General features: G+C 47.4%; 1 long non-coding RNA gene across 2 annotated transcripts; it reads left to right on the forward strand.

Annotated features, from left to right (window-relative positions):
* Positions 1-16183: 16183 nt before the first annotated feature.
* On the forward strand, positions 16184-22591 carry LOC126870708 (uncharacterized). 2 transcript variants are annotated; one of them, XR_007691409.1, is made up of 2 exons: positions 16184-21087; positions 21659-22591. It is a non-coding gene; the product is annotated as an uncharacterized LOC126870708 (long non-coding RNA). The 2 variants fall into 2 exon arrangements; XR_007691408.1 differs by having other exon boundaries at positions 16184-20490.
* The last annotated feature ends 603 nt before the right edge of the window (positions 22592-23194 follow it).

Raw genomic sequence — 23194 nt, forward strand, 5'->3', positions numbered from 1 at the left:
GTTTACGCGAAATAGTGGCACACGATCGCAGCAAGTCGGCCGCGAAGGAAGAAAGCCCCGTGAAAGTCCGCTTGTGGTTCGTTCGCGTACATGCCGCAGCGTTTCGCCTCGACCGGCCGTTCTCTGCCTGCTCGGTGGTGAAACGAGAAAGGTGGAAGGGTAACCACGATACATTCCCCACTCCTCCAATGTCCTGCACGCCCCTCTTCAGCGGTGTGTTGGAGCAAATGTACCCGCAAGGCACCTTGACACTGTGCCAGTTTCGCTAGACTGGACGGCGATCTCCTTCTGCACCTCCGTTTTGCGGCGTTCATTTTTCTTTCCTGCCACGCTCGCCAGAAACCGAAGCACTTTCTTTTGCTTCTCACCGTTCGCGGTCCTACGCCACGCGTTAATCTCTTCCTTTGCCGATAAATCTTGCCGCGAATCGAATTTCAGTTGCGCCCGTACCTGTTGATGTTGTACGATAGAGAAGGGTTGACACAGGAAATGAAAACTTTTCCAGCCAACAACGCCTCTCAAGGTTTTTCAACGAAGAAACTGGAAAATCAGCATTCGTAGGATTTTCAAGTTCTAGAACTGGTGATTATTTTAAACGTAAGAACTGATTAATGAAGGATCCACCTGGTTGAGAAAGAGGCATAAAATCACGTAGAGATATACGATATATCGAACAATTACGTGTGAAAATACAATTTGTATTACAATGTTATATAAGTTTGAATCTACTGCGCACTTTTCTTGGCTACCTCGGACAATGTTACGTATATTGGGTGTCCCATTTCACTCAAGATATAAGGATATCGTCGATTTATTGTACGTTGATTAGCATAAAACACAGTGTACATACGACACGTACAATCGTAGAAACCTTGTTGCTGCTACATATGCAGGTAGATAGCGGGAATTTCAAAGTAGCTTACATACAGTACATAGTTGCACGCGAAACGCCAGTATCGAAACTATCGACGAGCGTTTCTGCATGATATTTCCACCCTCGATACGTCGATTGTAAATCACTTGCAAACAAGTTGCACTCTCTGATCGAGTTACAGTAATGGCCATCACTATATTGCGGATTTTTACGCATTTAACATTAAGAAACTAAAAGTTATAGACAATTTGCAAAAATATACAAAACTTCCAACATAAAGTAATCTTTATAATATTTTGATCTATTTGCATAACCATAAATAGATAAGAGTCTACAGTTTATTCATCGGTGTACGCGAAACGTTATATTATATTTTTTATGTATATAATAAACAACATATAAACATAGAATAACCGTTATGAATTACCATAATCATCTGCAATGTTTATCACGAAAAAGAATCGTATCCCTGAGGGCGTCTTTAGCACCCAACGATTGATTACTATCGTGCACCTATAGCTGTCATCGGCATTCACATACACGTGCAGGGTTAATCTCCAATTAATGCTTACTCCATTCGCCCCTAGAACCCTAGAAATTCATGCAACCGTAGCACGAACGTCGCTAATGACCCTAGTTCCATGCGAATCGCGCGCCGTCAGGCAAAACAGACTCTCGATTCTTTCACTCTCGCGTAATAACGATCGTTAGCAGCGCGGATCGTTCGACCCTGTTTCGTGGTCGCATCGCGGCCGGCTGTCCGGTCGCGTAGCGAAGCGCACGCGCACCGGCCGATCGAGATTCGACTCGCGTGCCGATCACGCGTTCGAGCCGATCGACCGGGTGCACGCACACACTGCACGCCGCGATTCGCGCGTCGTTGCACGCGACCAGCCATGTCTGCACACGTGCACACGCCGCACACACGTCCGCCGGGATGCAAATGCGCGCTGAATTTTGCACAACAGTCCTACGTGCGTGACGAGCGTTCGCATGCACCGAACGAAGGGGGTGACGCTCCTTGACATCCTGTACCGCCACTCTAACCCTTTACTCGATCAAGCGTTTTTTTCGTCGATTCGTAGTAACGAATTCTCCCAATCTGGAGAAATTTCGTGAAATTTGGATTAAGTATGGTAGAATATGGTAATTCGAAGATTACTACTAAAAGAACCACTTGGCTTATTTTGAGATATTTAAAGACTAGGCTGTAAAACAATGTGTAAAAGTCGCGCACGGAACATTTAACATTTAACAAGAGCAAGTAAACGAGGAATATTTGGTGACTTCATAACAAAAATGATAAATTTTTAATGAATCTTCGATGAACACGCGGTTTTTAGCTCTGTCTGATTCCATCGACAATGATCTTTTATTAAGGAATTCTGTATCATTCATAAAATTAATCAGTCGAAAGAATATTCAGCGAAAATTTTTGTTCAGATTCCTGAGTAGTCTAATTACGTTAATTATTATCCTGTTGACACCGTAAAGTCTCCATATCGTTGTTCCTTCAACTGGTCGACGATGTGAGTTTTGTGTATCCTGTAGACGGTAAGGTTGTCCGATGCGGAGATAAATGGTTCGGACACGAACGAGAAGATGCTTTTAGTACGAAGGATGTACGATGGATGTGACGGGCGTCACGTAACACTTGTTTGGTGAGTCGGGGATGCTTAAATCGGTAATGAAATGGTAGAACAAAGTAATTCCCTGAGCGTAAAACATGATATCTAACTTAAAGCGTTCCTACTACTTCGCATCTACTTTACAACACAACTAACCGAAAAACATGTTTGTACAAGCGTTTCTATGTACTTCTAAATGATTCATCGATTCTTCCAACGCAAGGATGGTAGGATCACCGTATTGTTTGTCACGTTTCTGAATTTTCTCCACGATTTTCGTTCAACCGTATATAGATCGTTCTCGACAATGCTTGCGCCAAGAGTGCGCACGCGTTTCCTCACGGTCTTCGGTGCGATACTCGCGCTTTCCTTAACCATTTTGCTTCTGCAGGGGACGTAGGTAAATTAACGCGTTCCATTATTAATAGTGGCATTGGCCTGGACTGATTTACGCGACAGGTAGAAGCGGTGAACAAGGTGAATACGCGTGCAACAGTGCAGCCGACCGATTTCACTTTCCCCGATGAGGAAGCTGCTTCTCCTTTTATTCCGTCTCTTTCTTTCGCTTTTTTCACACACGGGGAAAGTAAAAGAGAACCGAGAGAGCGCATTGGAGGTGTTCAAAATCAATCACCGGATATACGTTTGAAGTACCTCCTTCTATTGACGCCACAAGCTTGACTTACTTTTCTTCTCAGTTCCAGTGAATTTCCATAAAATCAATGCAGTCGTTACTTCCTGCGGTAACGATGAAAGTTCTCGTAATAATTGTACAACATTTACACACTGCCACGTCATGCATTGTTCAGAAGTATCCGTCATCATTTATACTCGGCTCGATAACTTGAACTTGCAACGTGAGAGAGGATGATGTTCCGCACGGTCCTCAACTTTCTGCCTAAGAAGATCCGATAAGAGACGAAGGGTGTTCGATCTGGATCGATAAATCGTATCGAGGAAGCGATCGGTGAGCGAGACGCGTGCCATTCGCGTCGAACGGTGGCCTCGATCGTGACACGATGACCGTATCCCCCGGAGAGTTGGGTCGAGCGTGCAAACGCCAGCCGAAAGGCGGCGGAGTTCAACGTTCTTTGTTCGGTTTTCGGCTCGAGCGATCAGCCGCGGAAGGAGGATCGCGGACTTGACGTGTTGGCAACCCCTTCCCTCCTCCCGTCACGCCAACCCCCCGCTCGCACGATTCCCTATCGTGCTATCTTGTTCTATCACTATCCGAGAATCTGTTCGTCTCGTTCCTTCACATTCGCCTCGTCGTCGTCTCTCTCTATCTGTCTCTAGCTGAACAGTGAACACGCCAGGCGGGTCAACGCACCTAGCCTAACGAGCGACCAGCCAGCCAACCTATCCATTCTGCCTACCTACCTACCCATCTACCTACTTATCGTCACTTATTCACCAGTTCTCTCTTCAAGGCGTTCTGGCGGCCGTAGAATCCCGAATTGGTGAATCAAGAGCTTAACCGCGCGCTAACCGGCCCCTCTCGAGCGAGCTACACGAGATCACGTAGACCATCTACTTGGTTGCTGGCCGGGAGAACAGCTGAGAGAAGAAAAAAAAGGAATACGACGAGACATAATGGTAAGAAGAGCAAGGAAGATAGAGAGGAATACGAAAGGCCGGGTGATAATTCGTGAGCCCGTATCGATGGAACACGGCATGGCGCCCCGACTTCAGGTCACTGATCCAGCTGAATCGATTCGCAAGAAACGGGCTCCGGCCGATCGACAGCGGGGCCGGGGGCGGAGGACCGCCGGGGGTGGGGGAAAGGTATCACACGGTCAGTGCGGTTTTTTACCTTGAAAAAGAGTATCGGGCTGCCGGGACTCGATTAACGGCGAGCGGGTCAGTCCGTGTTGAATCTGGACGAATTTCTTCGCTTCGTTCGATTCTCTTTTTCATTGCTGATTCTACTTTCATTCGTGTCGATTTTGTCGATGGCATGAATAATTTCCGAAAATGTACCTCGTTGTAGGATAGTTCTGACGACGATAGATACACGTTAGCATCTCTCGAGAAGCTACGAAACAGGAAGTAGAAACTGTGACGAATCGATGGAGAGTCGTGGCCAGTAGATACTGGCTGGAACACGTCCGATGAGGCATTGAGGAATCAATTATACGAGACATTGCGACGGAGGACAAAGAAATTATAGGAGCTCCGATCTACCATCTCGTTTGTCTCAGCTTCCACGAGTATCAAGCTTTTGCGTGTTTTTAGAGAAAGTGTCCGACCTAAGCGCCTGGATTTCGTATAGAATCATCGAATGATTTATGGCACATGGTTATATAATATATTCGTGTCACAGTCACTGAATGCGTAATCAAAGATTTCGTTCTACGTATCTCTAACTCATTACATAGAAAGAGGAAAGAGAGTCATAATTTCGCTATGAACGAGGAATGATTCAAGAACAGGATAAAAGTCTACCTAGGAACGATTAAATTGGGAGATTCAGGAACCACGATAAAACGTTCGACTTTCATGATATTCTATGATATAAGAGAGTTTCTTCACGGCGGTGATTCAGAATTCTGCGCGTTTATCCAGGAACATATCGATCGCGAAACTTTCTGCGACCAAAGAATTCCCCTGAACGTTCCTGTCGTATCTCACCGATGAAGCATCTGCCGCTCGCGATCGACCATGAAAGTTTCGAGTCGACGATCTTCATTACCGGACGAATCATTGGCTCGCAATCGATCGACGCGAGCGCCAGGATAAAAAGCAATGCTCCGCGCGTCGAACCGACACGATTCAGTGGAATTCGATCGACGACGCAGCCGGCTCGATTCCATCGCGTTCTCGTCCTCCCAACGTTAAGTCTCTCTTCTTCCATTGCTCGAATCGTTTTTTCTCTTCCCAGTCGTTTTCCCGGAAGGGTGTTTCCCGGTGAACAGCCGTAGCGTTTCGCGGCTGCTCGCGACGAACAGCGAAATTCGATCGAGTTTCAGCATTCCCGGCCGCGAGTCTCGACTGTTCGTCTCGGGACAGGGTGAACGGCCGACCTAGAGGCTGCGCGCTGCGTCTTGCAGAAAGCGGCTACTCTCGCAGCAGTTTCGATCGAGGCGGGAATCAAGCGGAATCGAGCCGTTCTGAAGCGTATCATTCCGGTTATGGCTGTTTACATATGTTTATCCACCTTTTTCAGTTGGTGTTCTTTTCAATTCACAGTAGGTACCATTTTAAATTGAAAAATCTATCCGAGACATGTGTCTCTAAGCGTAAAGTAAATAAGTTTCATGTTACATTGGTTGATGGAGAAAAAGGGTGTTGTCCAGATCCAGATCGAGAGATCGTGACGTGTCGGAGAGAGCGTTTTTGGTATTTGAAGCGGTATTCGGGAAACGGCTGACCAGTCAGCCTCTGTGGTGACACGCTCGAGAGACGAGCCGAGTCGAGCCGAGTCGAGAGAGGCGGAGTGGTTAGGTCAGGGAGAGCCCAGCGCAAAACTTTGCCACGCACATCGGCACAATCGCCTCGACAACTCGAGCGAGTGACTCTCCTTCTCTTCTTCCTAACCATCTATTTCTCGTTCCTTCTACAGCCCTCCTGCTTGCTCCCTCTGGCCTACGCTTCCTTCTATCTCCCTTCGTTTCTTCGTTCAACCGATCGTTCCATCCTGCTTCCTCTTATCCGTTCAGTTCATTTCCTCCTGTCCTCCCTCGCCTTCGCACCTTTCCACCGACGTCACCCTCTTCGCGTCGTCTCCTCTTCCTCATTCTCTTTCTGTTCCACCAGTAGTTACGTCTTTGCCCCACGTCCCCCACCCCTCGTTCTCTTTCTTTCGCATCCTCCTCTCATAGTGTCTTTCACTTTTTCCCAGCCGCTAGTGGAGCAAGCCGAGCCGCAGCTCCGCGCGACGGTGTTACCGCGCGCGCCTCGACTTCCGAGTCCTTCGACGACCTAGGATCACGTCCGCGCCGCGCGATTAAGATCGCCTTGTCGCTTCTTCTTCTTCTTCATTCTCCACCACCGTCGTTTCCTTCCCGCCTTCCTTCAGTTTCTCCCTCCTCTTTTTTTTAAGCTGTTTTTCCCCGCATGGGACACCGCGTGGATCACGGTGACGAGTCTCCTAGCCACGATGGCACGTACAGCTTCCCTCATCGGGACAACCATGACGCGCGGGTTTTCCATTGTATGGAGGATCGTGAGGATCGTAGATGAGGCACGCGACTCACTGCTAATATAAATCACGTCATGCGTGGTGACAGCAACTTTCACGAGGGATAGATGGGGAGAATAATCGATGTGGATTGGACATTGACGATATTGGAGCGGTGACGTTGTGCAGTTCAACAGTTTTATACTTTCAACAGCTACGTTGCACGCTTCTATGTATGACATTATTAAAAATACTAATTTGCCGATTTGCGCAGTATCGTTATTGCGAAATCACGGAGAAATGAAACCGCTAGCTTGCATTAGGCTTTATACTTCCAATATCAAAATCAAACGTTTCCGTGTATTGCGTTATTAAAAATATAAATCTGCTAAATTACACAGTGTTAGCATTGCGAAAGAATAACGATACCGTGTTGTTCATCTATATCAGCCCCGAAGCAAAGATGAAATATCGTGTAACTAGATAACGACCGATTCTAATCAGACAATGGTTACGTTTCCCGACAGACGATATTAATCGCGATCTTGAAAATTAGCCGCGAATGTCCAGCGTTTAATTCCATCATTAGCCGCCTAATGGGCCCGTGCGTCACCGCGCTAAGGCTTATGGAAACGAGTCCGGGCCAGGCACGCAAAGGGGGCAACCCAGAGTAGGAAGTCGGCGGTAATTAAAGGTGTTTCATCCCTTAAATTAAAGGCCCTTCCGGCCTCGAGTAATCAATCGTTCTTTTTAAAACCTCTTCTTCATCGTATCGTTTCGTGATCTCCCAATCGAGTTTAATTAATCGTAGGCCAACCATGGGAAGACGTGAATAGTCTTTCTATCGCTGCATGGAACGATGCATTCTCGAACGAGACGATCCACGTTGGCATGTCTTTTCGAAACTGGCTATTGCGTAAACGGTGTGGATAAGTAGGTAGGCTATTCGTTTCTTGCACAATCAGTCGTGTCGTACGGTTACAGCATTGACGCACAGCGTGGAAGAGAGAAGGATGTCTGAATGGCTGCAAAGGACGCCGTTGTCGCCTTGATCGTGGATCGAAGGGCGTCGTTCATCGCCGAACTATGCGGTCGAATCGAGTTTCAACACTCGTCGCTGCATCGGCCATAATATGGAAATCGGTAACCTGTCGACCGTCCTCCGGAATTATGTCGGTTCCTCGTTCGCGTTCGAAACACCCACGGACCGAGAATTTGATCTATTTGAACTGACTGTAAATACAATCAGGCTATTCCGATCGATTTGGAAATTAGGGAACCGTGCGTATTTCGGAACGAGCAAATCACTCAGCTTAGGACGTTTCATCCATATAATATATAATATATATGTTTAGTTTTCCTGGGTTAAGCCGACCTGTCTTACTACCTTCGTCAACTTAATTAGTACTATTATTTTCCTACTGTGTTTCTTACCTGCGTTCGTTACTTGCACATTTCGTATCTTTCTTTTTTGCTTTTTCGTCTTATTTTTCTTATTTTTTTAAATTTATTATTTTTATAATTTATTATTTTTTATTACAATTATTATTTTTTTCTTATTAATTAATTATACTAATAATAACGTATTATTATATTTATTATTATTATTAACACGGAGAATCGTGAAGATCGTAATCCTACGTAATTGAATTAATTTATTAATTATTTATTTTCATCCATTTGAATTTGAATCATTGAAGTAAAAGTTCAAGCTACTCGTTTGGCACCATTGAAGAATCACACGCGGAGGTCTGCGCGCTCGTTCGCAAGCACCACGTGCTTCCGTTTGCGTACGTTCACTTGCAGCGCGTAAATATACGCTTCAGCGACCATTACCGCGGGAGCCATGAACCCAATTACTGAATTGGGTTTATGAAATCGCCACAGGCTTCGTAAAAACCATTCAAAAAGCTCATCCCTGAACTTGCCACTAGACGATTTTGTCGGCTCTATCGGTGGCCTATTAAAACGCGTTTACCGATGCGACACCCGTCCTTGTCGCCACGGTAGACGGATCGATTACGTCCACGCGAGGCCAGGTTGATGCTGTTCGCGGCACTGAGATTTACATTTCCGCGCGAAAATCGCGTTAATGACAGCGTACCGACGCAATGAGAAGGTGCACGGAGTTGGCGAATCGAACCTTGAGGATGATCAAGTAATTTATGGTTCCCCTTTCCCCTTGTCCGCCTCTCTTTAACTCTGTTACTCTCCCAGTCTGTCCTCTTCCCTCCGAACCATCGGCAGTTGTCTCTTTCTCCTTCTGTCTCGATGTATCTCTCAGTTAGACTTCGTAGAAGGACGCTACCCCTCCAAACGTCGAGCGGGATGCTGCTGGTGGGACGAGCAAAGCGAGTACCAACGAGTCGTTCACCTTTTATCCCAGTAACACGAAGTCGTAGCCGCGAGCGACGACGGGCGACAAACTACAAACTGCACGTTCTCGCGGTATATCTACACGACCGATGGCAGTACTGTGCTTTATTTGTATCGGCCGATCAGATGCCGGCGTGTACCAGCGTCCCGTCCTCCGCCTCCGGTCACCTCTCTTTTTCCTTCTCGCTCCGCCGCGCTGCCTGCTGCGTCTTGTCTTCTCATTCTTGTGTCTTCAATCCGTTAGGGTCGTCTCGTTGCTTCTTCTTCTTATTCCTACTCCTCTACTTCTTCTTCTTTCGGCGGCAAAGGGATGGCGACGACGAGAAGTTCTCGCGGCTCGTAAAATTCGCCAGGACGAATCCGCGGGCCCGGCCTACCGAGTCAAATTGATGTCCCTACCAGGTTGGGACGAGACTTTTGTCTCGAACTGAGGGGGTCAAAACGGAAGTGATTTACGATAGGGACACGAGACTCACTCGGTTCTGTAAATTAATAACACAGCGCTGTTGTTAATCCTCTGCCATTGCCTTTTGAACGCTCGTTTCGCCAACGAGTAGGTAGGCCAAATTGTGACCAACGGAAGGGATGTCAGCTACGATTAGGAACTCTGGTACTTACGGTTAGCGTAGACAGACGGTACAACCATAGTCCGACAATATAATCGTTTCGCTTTACGATTTCCTAAAGTTTTCTTTCCTGGATGAAAAAGAATTCGAGTACGAGGAGATCAGAGACTCCGTGGTTCAGCAATTGCTGGTCCGATATGGGTACGCGGGAGGTGGAACTTGGCGGAGGTAAGCCGTCTGGGGCCACCGGTCATTGTCTCCTGTGCAAACGAGGAGCCATGGTATGGCCTGTTGTCTTAATGGGGCCAGAACGGTAACTGCGGTGGGCCACACCCTTAATCCGCGCCGGCACTTAAGAATAGTTGCGATGCGCAATAAACGCTTGGCCGTTTGCGAGTTACAATCCCTCTACGTATTCGAGTAGCACGCTGAGAACATGGCAAAACCTAAGTATAGAAAAGAACAAAGAGAGTCGACATGAAGTACATCGATGTTAGGATATTCATAAACGAAAATCCCTTTGAAGTTACACGTTTACGACTCTCCAACGTCAACATAGTGTTCGGCAGGGATTAAAAGGGAAGGATTAGTTCGCGAAAGGCTCGTATTTCAAACAGGCACGGAAGCCTCCGAGACATTGTCCCCCCTGTTACGAGCGACACGTTACTCTTCCTTGGTATGCATTTAGTTCGACGAAATATGCCAACGTTACAATATCGTTTCATGCTGACCATACGAAACGAATTTTACCGATTTTCTGATATTTCCGACCGGTTACGTAAGCGTCCGGTTCGACCGATTCGAGACAGCCTATTAGCTAACGAGCTTCCTTATCGGGAGCATTAGGGCTTGAACGAAGGGAAGTCGCAGAATTCCAGTTCGTAGGACGAACGTAGGAAGAGTCGTGCTTGGCACGAACCGGCGCTCGCGATGATTTAATGCACGCTCGAGTTTATTTTCGCAACGTAATCGTACACGCGAGGGTACAGCTTTGAATACGTTCGGTAAAATCGCAACTCGGTTTCGTGATTCTTTCGAAGCGTCGAAACGTATTAGTCAAGTAACGCTTTTAAGGTTAGACACTCGTGAACGAGATATTAGATTAGCTTTAATTTCCTTCGTTTTAAGAGATAAGCGAGTAAAAGCGATTTTATCACAGAGGATAGCGACGACGGAAAAAGAAATTGTTAAGTTCGTTTCGATAACGTCTGGTCCCCTTGGAACTGCGCACGCCGCGCGATAACGACGGAATCGATTTTACACGAGGTCAACGAATTCGCTGTTCCGTTCGAGCCGCAGAAATCGCTACGTTTGTACGTTTTGATACTTTACCGGTGGAAAATTCGTTGTTCGAACATTTACGATCCAGTTTTCCATCCGGGAAACGTGGTCGCATACTTTGCGAACGTTGCACGAACGTTTTTGCCCCGTCGCGTCGGTGCGAACGAGGCGCGCAACGGTGAGCAGAGACCACCACGGTGCAGGCAAGTGGAACGAAACGTAAACGCGGTTGCACCACCCGAAAGATAAACGTCATAGCCGATCGTTCATCCATTACCACGAAATTCCATTTCGAAATGAAAGTCAGTGAATCATACGGAGATCCGTGTGTACCCAGGAGCAACAAGTTTACGCGTATCCCTGGTGTGTGGCATAGTTTTCAACGTTTAGTTCGGAGAAAGAAGACTGACGCTCTGTTAAACGTGGAACCATCGTGAATTTTCCCTCTATTATTTCCCTCGCTCTCCCCTCCGGTTCGACTGCTAGTTTGCGTTGTTCCCTTTTGCCACGATACTCGTCCAATCGGTCGTGAAAATATTCTGCTGGAACCCTAGGAGGAGCGTCCGTCGTTCGGAAGTGTCTCCCTTCCTCCAGTGACCAACGAATCCCACTTTCCTCCCCACATAGTGGGCCTCCGGTCCGGTACACTCGTGGGGGTTGGGCTCGTCCGGACGATATATCGGGGGAAATTTTCCGAAAGCTTGATCGGAGTGCCGATTGCCGGTGTAGCCGGTGGCGTCGACCAATCAGCGTCGCCCCCGGTTGAGCAAGTGGGGGTCAGCCAAGACTTAAGAGAGGCCACTCGCCGTGGAGCTGTCAGAGCTCTGTGGGGCACGGTCACGCACACAGCAGCTGGTCTGTTTTCGGGGCTTTATTAATTTTTTTCTCTCTTTCTCGTTCCGTTTCATTCCGTTTCGTACGTTCGCTTCACGTTTTTCGATAATCCGACGACAATCCAATTCGTTGTCGACGTCGTCGGAATCGTTCACGTACTACGCAACGTTCTTTCTGTGCTCTCTTCGGTCTGATCGTGTTCGTGGATTCTTCGGCTCGCGGAGTGTAGGCCGAAACGCATACGTCTTGCCTCGCGGTACGCATCCGGAGTCAACGAGCCTCTGGCGTTGTTTTCATCGCCGCTTATCGAGCGCAGAGTTCATTAATATAGGCGAGAGATCGTGCTGCCGAATAAACAGCACCCAGGACGCAGACACGCGGCACGAGTCAACTTGAACCCCGTGGAGAACGTTTCATCGAGATTGCTGGGAGGAAAGATATGGCTCGTCAGTTGGACCCTACCGGCCAATACTGAAGAGAACAACTCATCTGCCTTGCAGAGAAACTTATAAGAAATCGAAGATTCCATCCTTCCTTTGCTTTTTCCTTTTTTTCTTCGTTACTCGTGACAGATAAATATCACCACGTTGACATCATGGCAGCTGGATTGGACCCCACAGGACTCTACTGAACACAGCGAAACCAGAAGAGCTGGAAACAACCTCTCCCCACTACACGCAGAGCAACCACAGAGATAGCCGATCGAAATACTCGCGTCCCGTGGCCAGTTTCCGTGTCGAGTTGATTATTTATATATACAAGTTGAATTTCAAGACGCATGCTGCAACATGGCTGGACTTGATCCGACCGGTCAGTACTGAAGGGAAGTGGAGGTAGGTCGAGGAGGAGGATTCCGGAAGAAACAAGGAAGTAATCGAGAGTCGAGATACCTCAAGGTCGCGACATGGCTGCCAGCACGGGCCTTGATCCCACCGGCCAATATTGAAGTTCTCTCGAGCTTCCTAATTATCTAAGGAGGGGAACGGCAGACGGCGACGAAGCCGACGTGAAACGTTCGTGAATCGACGATGGAACACGTGAGAAGAAGAGAGGAAACCTCGACCTCGTATTTGAGGAGACCCGAGTGGAGCATCCACATACGGAAGGGAAGACATCGCCCGCCGTTCTCGTTGGATGAGACTCATCAATGAAGCGTTCAGAGACTGTCATTGCCTGCATCTAAGAGGTAAGTCCGTTAATTACTCTTTCTCGTGTTCGTATTTATAGAGCAGCCTGCTCTCTGTCGGCGGCTCTCTGACCGGCTCATCGATCGCGGAATTCAACGCGTCTCTTTCCCCCCGTTTCTTCTTCTTCTCCTATCCCCCCTCTCTTTCTGTCTCTTTCACCTGGATTTATCTACACGAGAGTTAATCACCGGCTAGTCGATCATCGTGATCATCGTCGTTGACGCATTTTTCTTGTCACCGACAGATACTTCGAGTCGATAGAAACGAGTTCACCTGTATCCTCCTCTCTTACATAATACTCGTCGTACGCTGACATATGGTAGCGGTATTCTCCTCGCGAGTTCGATCAAAGATCGTTATTATTTCATGATATTTACGAAATCGAACGCAAATAAAGGAACTTTGTTTTTATCGCGTTGCTCTCTCTCTCTCTGGAAATGCGATCTATCGATCGTTTATTTCTTTCCCCTGATGATTTCTCGATTACTCGAGAGCCTGCGTCAAGCATCGTGATACCTTCGCAAGCGACGCGATCGAATCGCGACTACTTGAACTTCTCTTTCGGCGATCAACCCTCCCACTTCGTTCGTTTCTGTCTCCCTCTCGAGTCACCTCCACCACCTCTACCTTGTTCGGCATAGTCGTCGCGGTGCTATTCGCGTCCAGGTCGCAAAAGAAGGGAGGATTCCTCTTGAAAGATTCGCTGACCCGCGCGTGACCGGCGACTCAAAACGAGAGAAGAGGGAGCCGGTTAAAAACGAACACGCTGCCAGCCCCGCGGGCAGAGCGGGGAGGCAACTGTCTGATTTCTTCACGTTACGTCACGTTACTCGAATACGAGTGACGTTCGCGTCGTTTGTCTGTTCGACGATCTCGCTTCTGTCCTTTTGACCTATCGTTCATATCCAGGATAAATGATTGGTTTAATATCCGATTCAATTTTAGCTGCAAACAAATTGCATCTTTTTTCATGCATAAATCGTTCGGTTCTCTTGTCGCGGTTACGAACAGGTGCCCCGCCAGTCGGTCTAGAACGTTCACCTCTCTCTTCCTCTCTCTGTCTGTCGGCAGCTACGCAGCCAAATATGTCGTTGCCGCGCGTAATTAGGGGAACTTCTGGCGGCTAAGATCTCTTTTCTTCCGTACACTACGACTTCGCCTCCTTTCACAGACGATTTTATCCATCTTGTTTTGAGTGCTCGTAGTTTACTATACTTCCGTTTCGTTCTTCTTACTTTCGTTTAACACGTACTCGTTTCCTCTGTATTGTCCGACTTTTGTGTCTTTCCATTGTATTAAAAATAGTGGAACGTGGAAGTTCTGGATCGAGAAAGTCGAACGACCGCGTTTACAGGAAACTCACGGGTGCACTTCCTGGTCGCCGGAGGCTTTCGCAAAGTCACGAAATTAGTCTTGGTTCCATGGGAAAGACAAGACCCCGATAGAGAGTATAAGCCGAGGAAGCCTCGTCCGACTCCTCACATGGCCGAGTTCATTGACACCAGCTGAGTTTTGGGCATTCACCGTCCCGGTCGTGCGCGCGCGCCGACGATCGTGCTCTCCTCGTCAGGAATAAGCGATCGTTGGTTCGTTCGTACGCGCTCGGTCGGCTCGGTTCTCGCTCTCGGCCACCGGTGCGCGCGTTTCTCTCGCTCGAAAACGATCGTTTTCGTGCGGGACAGCTCTCTCTCGCAAGCGGGAAACTCCGGCGAAAATTTCGCCAACCGGTCGAGCACGCTCCGAGCTCGTGTACGTTCTATACGATCATCGAAGAAAGAGGATCTTTCACGAAAAACCTTCACGTATTTTATCCGCGAGCACATGTATCGATTCACTCCTGCCTCGTTCTCGCGATCGCGCAATTATTTTTATCGTCGCGTTCTCGCGCGCCCCGCCCCGCCGCTGCTAATCTATATTCATCCGGCGTGTTTAGTAAAAGCCAACGAACACGGCAGAAATCCCATAGAAAATCCGCGGCCACTCAGTAAATCACTTCCTCCGGCGATTCGCATCGAGGCGAATCACCCAACATTGTTTCGCCTCTCTGTCCACGATCTGGTTACGAAAATGATGGAAAGGCGACAGCCACGGAGAACGTCGCATCATTCGTGCATCATCCACGAGATGTGAGAGGACGAGGGAGAGCTGGAGAGAGAGAGAGAGAGGGAGAGAGAGAGTGTGTGAGAGAGAGAGAGAGTGGGATTACGCGTGACCTAGGACAACATACCGCGCGACCTGCATGCCAATCGTTTCTCTCTTGCTCTCTCGCGTATATTCGCACATTCCTTCTTCCCTTCTTTTCCGCGCGTTAGCCATGTACACTCTTTACTCCGTTCTTCTTCGCGCGCTTCTTCTCTTGCTTCCCCTTCGTTCGACCAGTCGACCTGGTCGCTAAGATTTAAAAAAATTCAGGACAAGTCCGTCGAAATGTTGAACAGCACTCGTAATGAGATTCAATGTCTTATAATAGTCGAGCCGAGGTGATATCAATAGTCCTGTGACGCATCGAATCAATCGGTTTAGAGCGAGGCGCTGCGATGCTATCGAACCCAGCGGTCGCAGATTTTGGCAGCCAGGCATCTGAACGGGTCGATGCAGCTCGCATAACAATGGCGCCCCCGGATTTGAATTTGGTTACGTGCTCGGACACTGGCCGATACGATGCCTCCTCCTCCACCTTCGCCTCCTCCTCTTCGACCTACGTATCGGACGCATGCGCACACACGTGCACATACGGCGACGAAAAACTAAGGCTTGACTTTATTTGGCCTGGGACTAGTGCTCCATCCAATTCCCGATCGTTTCCTTGTCAATATCGATCTTTCTTCAAAGTCATCTCGCGATATCTTTAAATCTCTCATACTGATATAATAAACAGTCAGATGTAAAAATGATGCCTCTTTGTGCCTTTAGGCAAACAGATGTTTTATTGTCTATCGTATGCTTCGCACATAATAGCACGATGAATGAATTTAATACACAGTCATCGATCAGAAATCGTACCGAAAGAGAAAGTCGACGATTTTTCTCGAAACCACGTGCTCAATGAAATGATTATTCTCCGTATCGACGATTAATTTCAATCTGTAGTAGCGATATCGAGTTTGTTTCTCCTCTCGGAAATTAATCGATTCACGTCTGTTCTTTTTTTATACCCGTCTGTCTTCTTCTTTCTGTAATGCGACGCCAGATATGATTTATCGGCGAGTAGCCACGCGAGCACGTGAAACACGGTGAACACGTACGAGTTTACACGAGCGTTAAACTGCTGATCCTAGCGTCGCGTCGCGTTACCCCGTTTCTTCCGCCGTATTTCGCCGTCGGGGGACTCTCGCTAAAAGAAGAAATGAAGAAAAAAAAAAAAGAAAAAATAGAAAATGAAAAAGAGCTAAACGTCAGCCTTGAACAACGTCATCGACGCTTGCAGCAACGGTTTTTAAAATAAAAAAACACGGCACTTTTTATCCCTTTACCCCACTCTACGCTTCATAGAAGTATTTACGCGAGCTGACTGGTTACAATGTGACACAAGTGGTATAATAAAAGTGGCTAATAAGCCGCGCCGGTTATTACGATTATTAATATCGCGGAGCTAGATCATTAAATCGCGATAATCGCGCGGAGCAAAACGATCGCTGACTGAAAAGGAACAACTCGCGCTCGTTGCCTGTACACAAAGAGCAGATACACGCGGTACCTGTATTCTCCTCCCGTGCCAGACATTCCCCCATCCTTCCATTCTATTTTTCAACCTTCTTCAATTCTTTTTCTCTTTCCTCTCTATCCTCTCTAGCCAGTCGGATGTTCCGAGATAGTCGTTCTCCATCTTCTGCCGCGTTCTACTAACGTCCACTCTTTTTTTTAAAGCTTCTACAACTTTTTTCCATTGGCCTTTTCGGTCTTTTACTTTGTACGGTCGTACAGGAGATTCGGAGGTTCGTTCACCTCGAACCTCGGTCGTCACAGACTCCTATAGAAACGTGTACGCATTGGTCGTGTGTAGACCGCGTCTAGCTAACCTGGAATAACGCTTCTCCTATCCGAGATCGTGGCTCAGAGACCGGACTTTAATTCGACATTCCACGGATCCCTCCACGCGGCGGCGGCGTTTCCTTGCACTTGGTTTCTCACCGCCTCGAAAATTCTCCTCCGACTCCTGAACCGTTCCACGTTATGCACTACCGTCGCACTGGATGTCCTTGTACCGCCGCAATTCCGTTTGCCTCGATTATGATCCGTTCGCGGGTCGATTACGTCAAAACGCGCTCTCGAGTAAACTCGTGGATCGAAGCTGGAGGTTGACCGTGACGGATTTTCCTAGTTGTCGGCCGTTTCGGGATTTCCATGACCGATCGATCGATATTAGTCATCCGATTGATACAAGCAACACAACAGGAAACTCTCGTAACGAGCAACTCTCTCGAATCTATATTCTGCATTCAAAATGTTCGAATTTAAATGTAAATCGAAAATTCGCGAAATTACCGAGCCGAGCCGTGGAATCATCAGCTCGCAGGCATCGCGGCAACCTTTCGCGGCGTCGTGTCGCGTAGGTGGTGAATAAAAAACGCAACCTGCGGGATAGTGGCTGCGTGGTGGGGTCTGCGAAAGAACGTTGGAGGGAGGTTTGAAAAGGCCAATATCGGCACGGTGGTATCTGGTGACTCTGCCAGAGGTAAATAGGCCATGGCCGTCCTCGTGGTTGTCGTCGATCGTCGTCGTGTGGTCGCTCGCGCAACACGAAATTCCCTCGGAGCGGACGAGTAAACGTTCTCGCCTGGCTAAACGTCTCCTCTCTGATGGTGTATCTTAGACGAACGATATCACGATTATAGCAGCCAGGCAATCATCATCGGGATGTGTTCGATGTGCATCGAAGGTCTGGCCAGGCAACAAGCGGCATAATGCCAACCAGTGGCATTTACGCCGGCAAGACCACCTTTGCCTCGACTCTCCTATCTCTCTCTATTTCACTTGACGGTTCTCTGTCCCACCAACGATGTTCTTTCTTTTCTATCCCTCTTCTTTCTCCTCTTCCCTCCCTACTTACGTTGCTGTAGTCATTCTCTCGATCTTTTTCCTTCTTTCTCTCCGTTTCGATCGTGGTCGAGGTGCACGAGCTGCTGCTTCTTTAGCGTTCCATTACCAGCGTTCTATGGAATGCATCGGTCTCTCGCAACACCTACGAACCTGGAATTCGCGGAATCAGACAGAGTCTTTGGATTTGATACCGTTTTGGAGTAAACTTCTCTTTTCCCATTTAAAACCGCAGTAGTTCGTTTATTCTTGCGGAATAGATAGCGTATTTTGAAATCGGATCACAGCTGTCGTCGTTTTAACGAAATTTTGTTTTCGTCGCAATAGCTTCTCTTGATTTTTGGATCACGGCCAAGAATTGTTTCGAGTTCGTTCTATTCACGCGGATTTGGATTCATCCTATTTATTCAGATTCGGGCTCATCTCCTTTGCCGTGCTACGGACGCCGTGCTGGCGGACGTATAACAAGGTAGGAGCAGCCGCAGGAATTTCCTTCGGCCGGTAGTAAAATCCTCTTCTACCTAATTGTACGTGACTCATCCGCATAATCTTGCTCCTTTCTAATAAAATCCCTGGACCATGTTGCTCCGGGCTGCCCGAGATTAAACTATTTTTGTTTCAAGAGGGAAATTTTTTAAGAAATCTGATCGTTCGAGAAGAACCAAACAACCATCCAGGCAAGGAAGAAAAAACAGAAAAGTATAAAATAAAAAAGAAAGGAAGAAAAGAGAATCGAAGCGAGTGTTGGTCAATGTGGTCGAACTTCTCTCTTTCCGTCGGTAGTCGGTAGCTAGGTATACGAAGTGATCGCGTGGTGGTGCTGACCTATGGTGGCAGAGAAGTAGCGGTGTGTCGCGTAGAACGGTGCCAGAGTGGTGGTGAGCGGCTCGCCTTGACGAGAAAATCACGTGGCCGCGGGAAATGACTTGTTATATAAACTAATGATTATCCGGGTACTTGTGCATTGCCGTGTGTCTAAACCAATGAGTCCGGCACAGGTTGATCAGCCCTCTGCTCCCTACATATGTACACACAATATCGATAGTCCCTGTACGGTAATCTGCAGGGTCCTCGATTTTCTCTGGCGACCGGGACACAGACCGCATGCACAGCTCATTATCACGGCAGCTCATTTAACTTACGGCCAACAGATAACACGCGAGATAACGGATAACGCCCCCGAGACGCCGCTCTAATAATAATATATGAGGCAAGCAGGCGTTGCGGCCACCTCGATCGTTCCCGAGCAGGAAATTCAGTCGGCAGATAAGGCCCAAGGAGATCGAGATGTCACGTTGGAACGCGAGATTCATCGTCCCGCAGCTCGTGCAACTTTACTTCCTCGCACTTTGAATATGCAAACAGCCTGTTGAATGTTACCGGCATCGGGAACCGATTGTCAGCCATTCGTTTTATAATCCAAAACACGTAGTGTTAATGTCTCGTCGATTTTGAAACGAGAATTTCAACCTTCGTTCGTTTTTTATATAAATTTGAGACGATGCGATAAATGTAAAAAACAAAACGCTTGCGAAAACATATAAATTTATATAATAAACGAACGTATAGGAATTTAGTTTCGCTTTAATTTCCAATCTTTAGTAAAAATATCCGAAACTTTGATTATCCTTCTATTTATTTTTTATTGTATATAAATTTTTTTTATAGTTATGTTAATTCAATACGTAGGGCAAATTAAGTTAAGAAAATGAGGGACGGACGATAGTTAAGGGACCTTGACTCGTTGCCTTCGAACGGGAGATCGTTAACTGCGGATAGAACGAATGACACCTTTCGATTAGATCGTGGATTAACGATCTCACACTCGATGTTGATTGGCTTTCAATCTGCTAGGAATTAACTTCTGTTACGAAACTACTATTAAATCTACATTAGTCGGTACGAAGATCTAGACATACAATGTCTTTCATATTTTTTCAATAAATTGTCTTCGCAACATAAAATAAAGTTTTAACGAAACAACACCTACAAACCTAAGCCTTGAGACATCGGTAAAATGCATAGTAGCTAATCACCATATCGAAGAGGAGAAATGAGCTCGTATGGGGAAAATCGGCGGCGTATTCGCGGGCATAGAACGATCGAGATATCGGGTAGGCCATGGAAGTAGGTCAACGTCGTGTGGGCAAGACGGAGAACCAAGTTCAGGGGCGAACTGCAGCGCCGTGCCCGAAGCACACGGACTCTCCTGGTGGCTTAGGTTAGGTCTTCTCACTCGTTCTTTCTCCAACGTGCATACCTCCCTCTCGAGAAGGAGGCGCAACGCGCACGCGGACACGATGGAGCGAACAGAGACGGCGGAGGCGGTCTAACGGACTTCTCTGGTCTGCCTAGTTTTATTTTTCCACTGGACCCGGAGCGTGTGGCCATTCGTTCCGTTCCTCTCTCGCACTCGTCCTCGCACACCACCACCCGGTTGGATACACTTCTACAAGCGGCTGCCGCCGTCGAAGAGGGAGAGAGTGGCGTTTCACGACATCGTTCTCGTTTTCTCTTTCTCCCCCTTGAAACGATCTTGGCCTAGGCGCTTTCTCCGTGGCGAGAAAAAAGGGGACGATCCCTACAAGTAACGTTTTCGGATGAACTTGGCCCAGAAATGGCCCCCAGTGGAAAGTGCAAGTGAAACCTCTCTCTCGAAAGAGAGAGCCGTCTATCGCTTCATCTTCCACTTCCATTTGTTCCTCTAACGTAGTCACATTTCACGTTCTATCCAGCGAACTCTATGAGTTCCTCGATACGATCGATTGTTCCGCGTGAACGTGAACTCGCTCCATTTCCTTTCTTCATCTTCATTGCCGTAAGATCGTTCTTAGTAAATTGCCTAAGGCGAGAGAATCGTTAGCTCTCAGGATTACTCACGGTATCTTTTCCTATGACCGTTTCTACGAATCCGATCCATGCGCAGATCGAATGGACAAAAAGACGGAGTTCTGACGTCGCGACCTCGGCGAAATCGTCGCGAAGGCCGTTCGACACGGTTCGCGCAGCTGGTTCGCAACTGGACGCCGGAAGATATATTGTATCGATTAGCAATAAAACGCGCACACCGTTCGCGAATAAACGGCACAGACAACTAGGTTGCTAGGTAGGTGGGTGAAGTAGGTAGAACGTAGGTAGCCGGTAACGCGTCACTCGTCTCTCTGTTCCGCAGCCCTGTGTATATGTAAGTACATAGAACTCGCGCGCCTTTTATCGTTCCAAGTGTTTCGAAAGCAAGCGAAATGCTTCAGCAGTTGTCAGCTGACGTTTACATCGTCTTGTATGTTTTCGGTGATAACTGGCTGATTTTATCTACGTGTAAAGATATATAGGCGTTATTAAACGTATGGAATGGGCTTGAAAGGAGGGGTGTCGATTCCACGTGGAGGTCACGCGTCCCTGAGGATCGCGGCTCCAGCCAGGGCGTGGTTTCTTATGCAGTTTTTACCCGCCTAGAATGCACCAGACGACCTTCGCTAGGATCAGGATATTCCGCTTCTATGACTCGCTCCCTCGTTCTGCTGGTTCACCTCACCCACCGCGCCCTCATGACATCCCATAACCACTCTCACTGCGCGATTTCGCTCCGCGCTGATTTTCCTTTCTTCTAATCGTCCAACGATACAAATATAACTATGTTAATGATATCGGCACCTGTCCATTCTCTTTTAGATGTACCACAATTCTATGAAATTCTACGAAACGCGTACAAAACATGTGGAAGTAACAACGGTACGTTTTCTCTTCTTTTGCAGAGAGACCAGCAACAACGTCACTGCCGTCCGAGGAATCCGGATCGTTGCGCGATCGAACCGAGCTCGCGACCGCGATCCATGCCCCTCGATAGAAGCAAGGAACACAAGAATGGAAGCTTCGCACTGCCATGGACATCAGTCACCTAGTCGCTGCTGCTCTTCGTTCGTCGTTTGTCGAGCAAGCAAGTGAGCGCGAGGACTGGATGCGTTTAAACCGTCGAATCTCGCCGTTGCACCCGGCGGTCTGCAGGGTTGTCCGTTTCGACGCGCGTTCGTTTAACTTTCAGCCGCCCTTTCATTTATAGCGCAGGCGACCTTGAAAATGTTACTATTTTTTTTATTACTATTATTATAATTATTTAAATCGTAATATTAAGGGGCACTAAGGCACCGTTATAAATAATATAAATATATATAATATAAATATGTACATGTATGAAAACGTAGGTGCGGACGAAGGATCCTAAAACACAATGACTGCGAACTTCCGCATCCCGTATCTCTGCTACCGCTGGAAAATTGTTGTCATTACTCTCCGATAGTTACTTGGTTACTGTAAAGACACACTACATACCCACACATACAGATACACCAACAGACGCGTTCAAGTACACGCGATGTACTTACACACACACATACACACACACACAGAAGCATACACTGGCCGTACAAACACCAGGACTAAACGTGTATCCAGTTGAATTTACTAAACGTTCGTCGGCTTGTTCGGCGGGTAACGTGTATCCAGTCTGATTGCATTTAAAAGCAGAGTAGAACGTGGCCAAGCACGTTTTAGTAAATTCAATGAAAAATGTTGTTCTTTCCGTATGTTACTGCTATTACCACCGCTATTACTACCGCCACTATATCGTCGCCTGTTACACCGCAATTACGCGCTACCAGTATACTACTTATTCGCCGATATAGCCGTTACGAGACGTAAACACGGCCATTAGAAAAATACATGTTGTCCCTCAATTATAGCGAACGATTCCAATACTATTGAGTTTCGCGTTTTCGAGATCGCTGGTGACCTGGTTGATCGATCATGAAACTCTACGATACTAGCGGACAAAGAAAAATGGCAACAACCTGTTCTCTCTTCGACCCTTATATTACGAAATTATTCTTATCCTATTCTCTCTAGAATATATTTATTATGAACCAAACAACAACCGACTGTGTCTTCTCTTATCCTGTTTTGCCTCCTACCTATGAGAAAATCTCTGGCATCTAACGAGTTTAAGAAACTATCATCGGGGAATAGCGATCGTTATCGGATATCTTGACGACCAAAGTTTTCGAGCACAATGGTACACGGTCACCAGTGAGTCGAACGTACCGAAAACGAACGAGGCTCGACGAACGAAGTAAAGAATCGAGAAGAAAAGGGAAAGAACAAAAAAAGGATTCTTCGATTGCCTATTTTTCGTTGAAATTGCGCACACGAGTGTTCGTTGACCCGTTCCTCTACTCGCGCTCGCGCTACGTGTTCGTACGAGCTGCACGCGAGAGAGAATGCGCCTCAAAGCACGA

The sequence above is a fragment of the Bombus huntii genome, chromosome 10 (genome assembly GCF_024542735.1).
Source record: "Bombus huntii isolate Logan2020A chromosome 10, iyBomHunt1.1, whole genome shotgun sequence".
Classification (NCBI taxonomy): Eukaryota; Metazoa; Arthropoda; class Insecta; order Hymenoptera; family Apidae; genus Bombus; species Bombus huntii.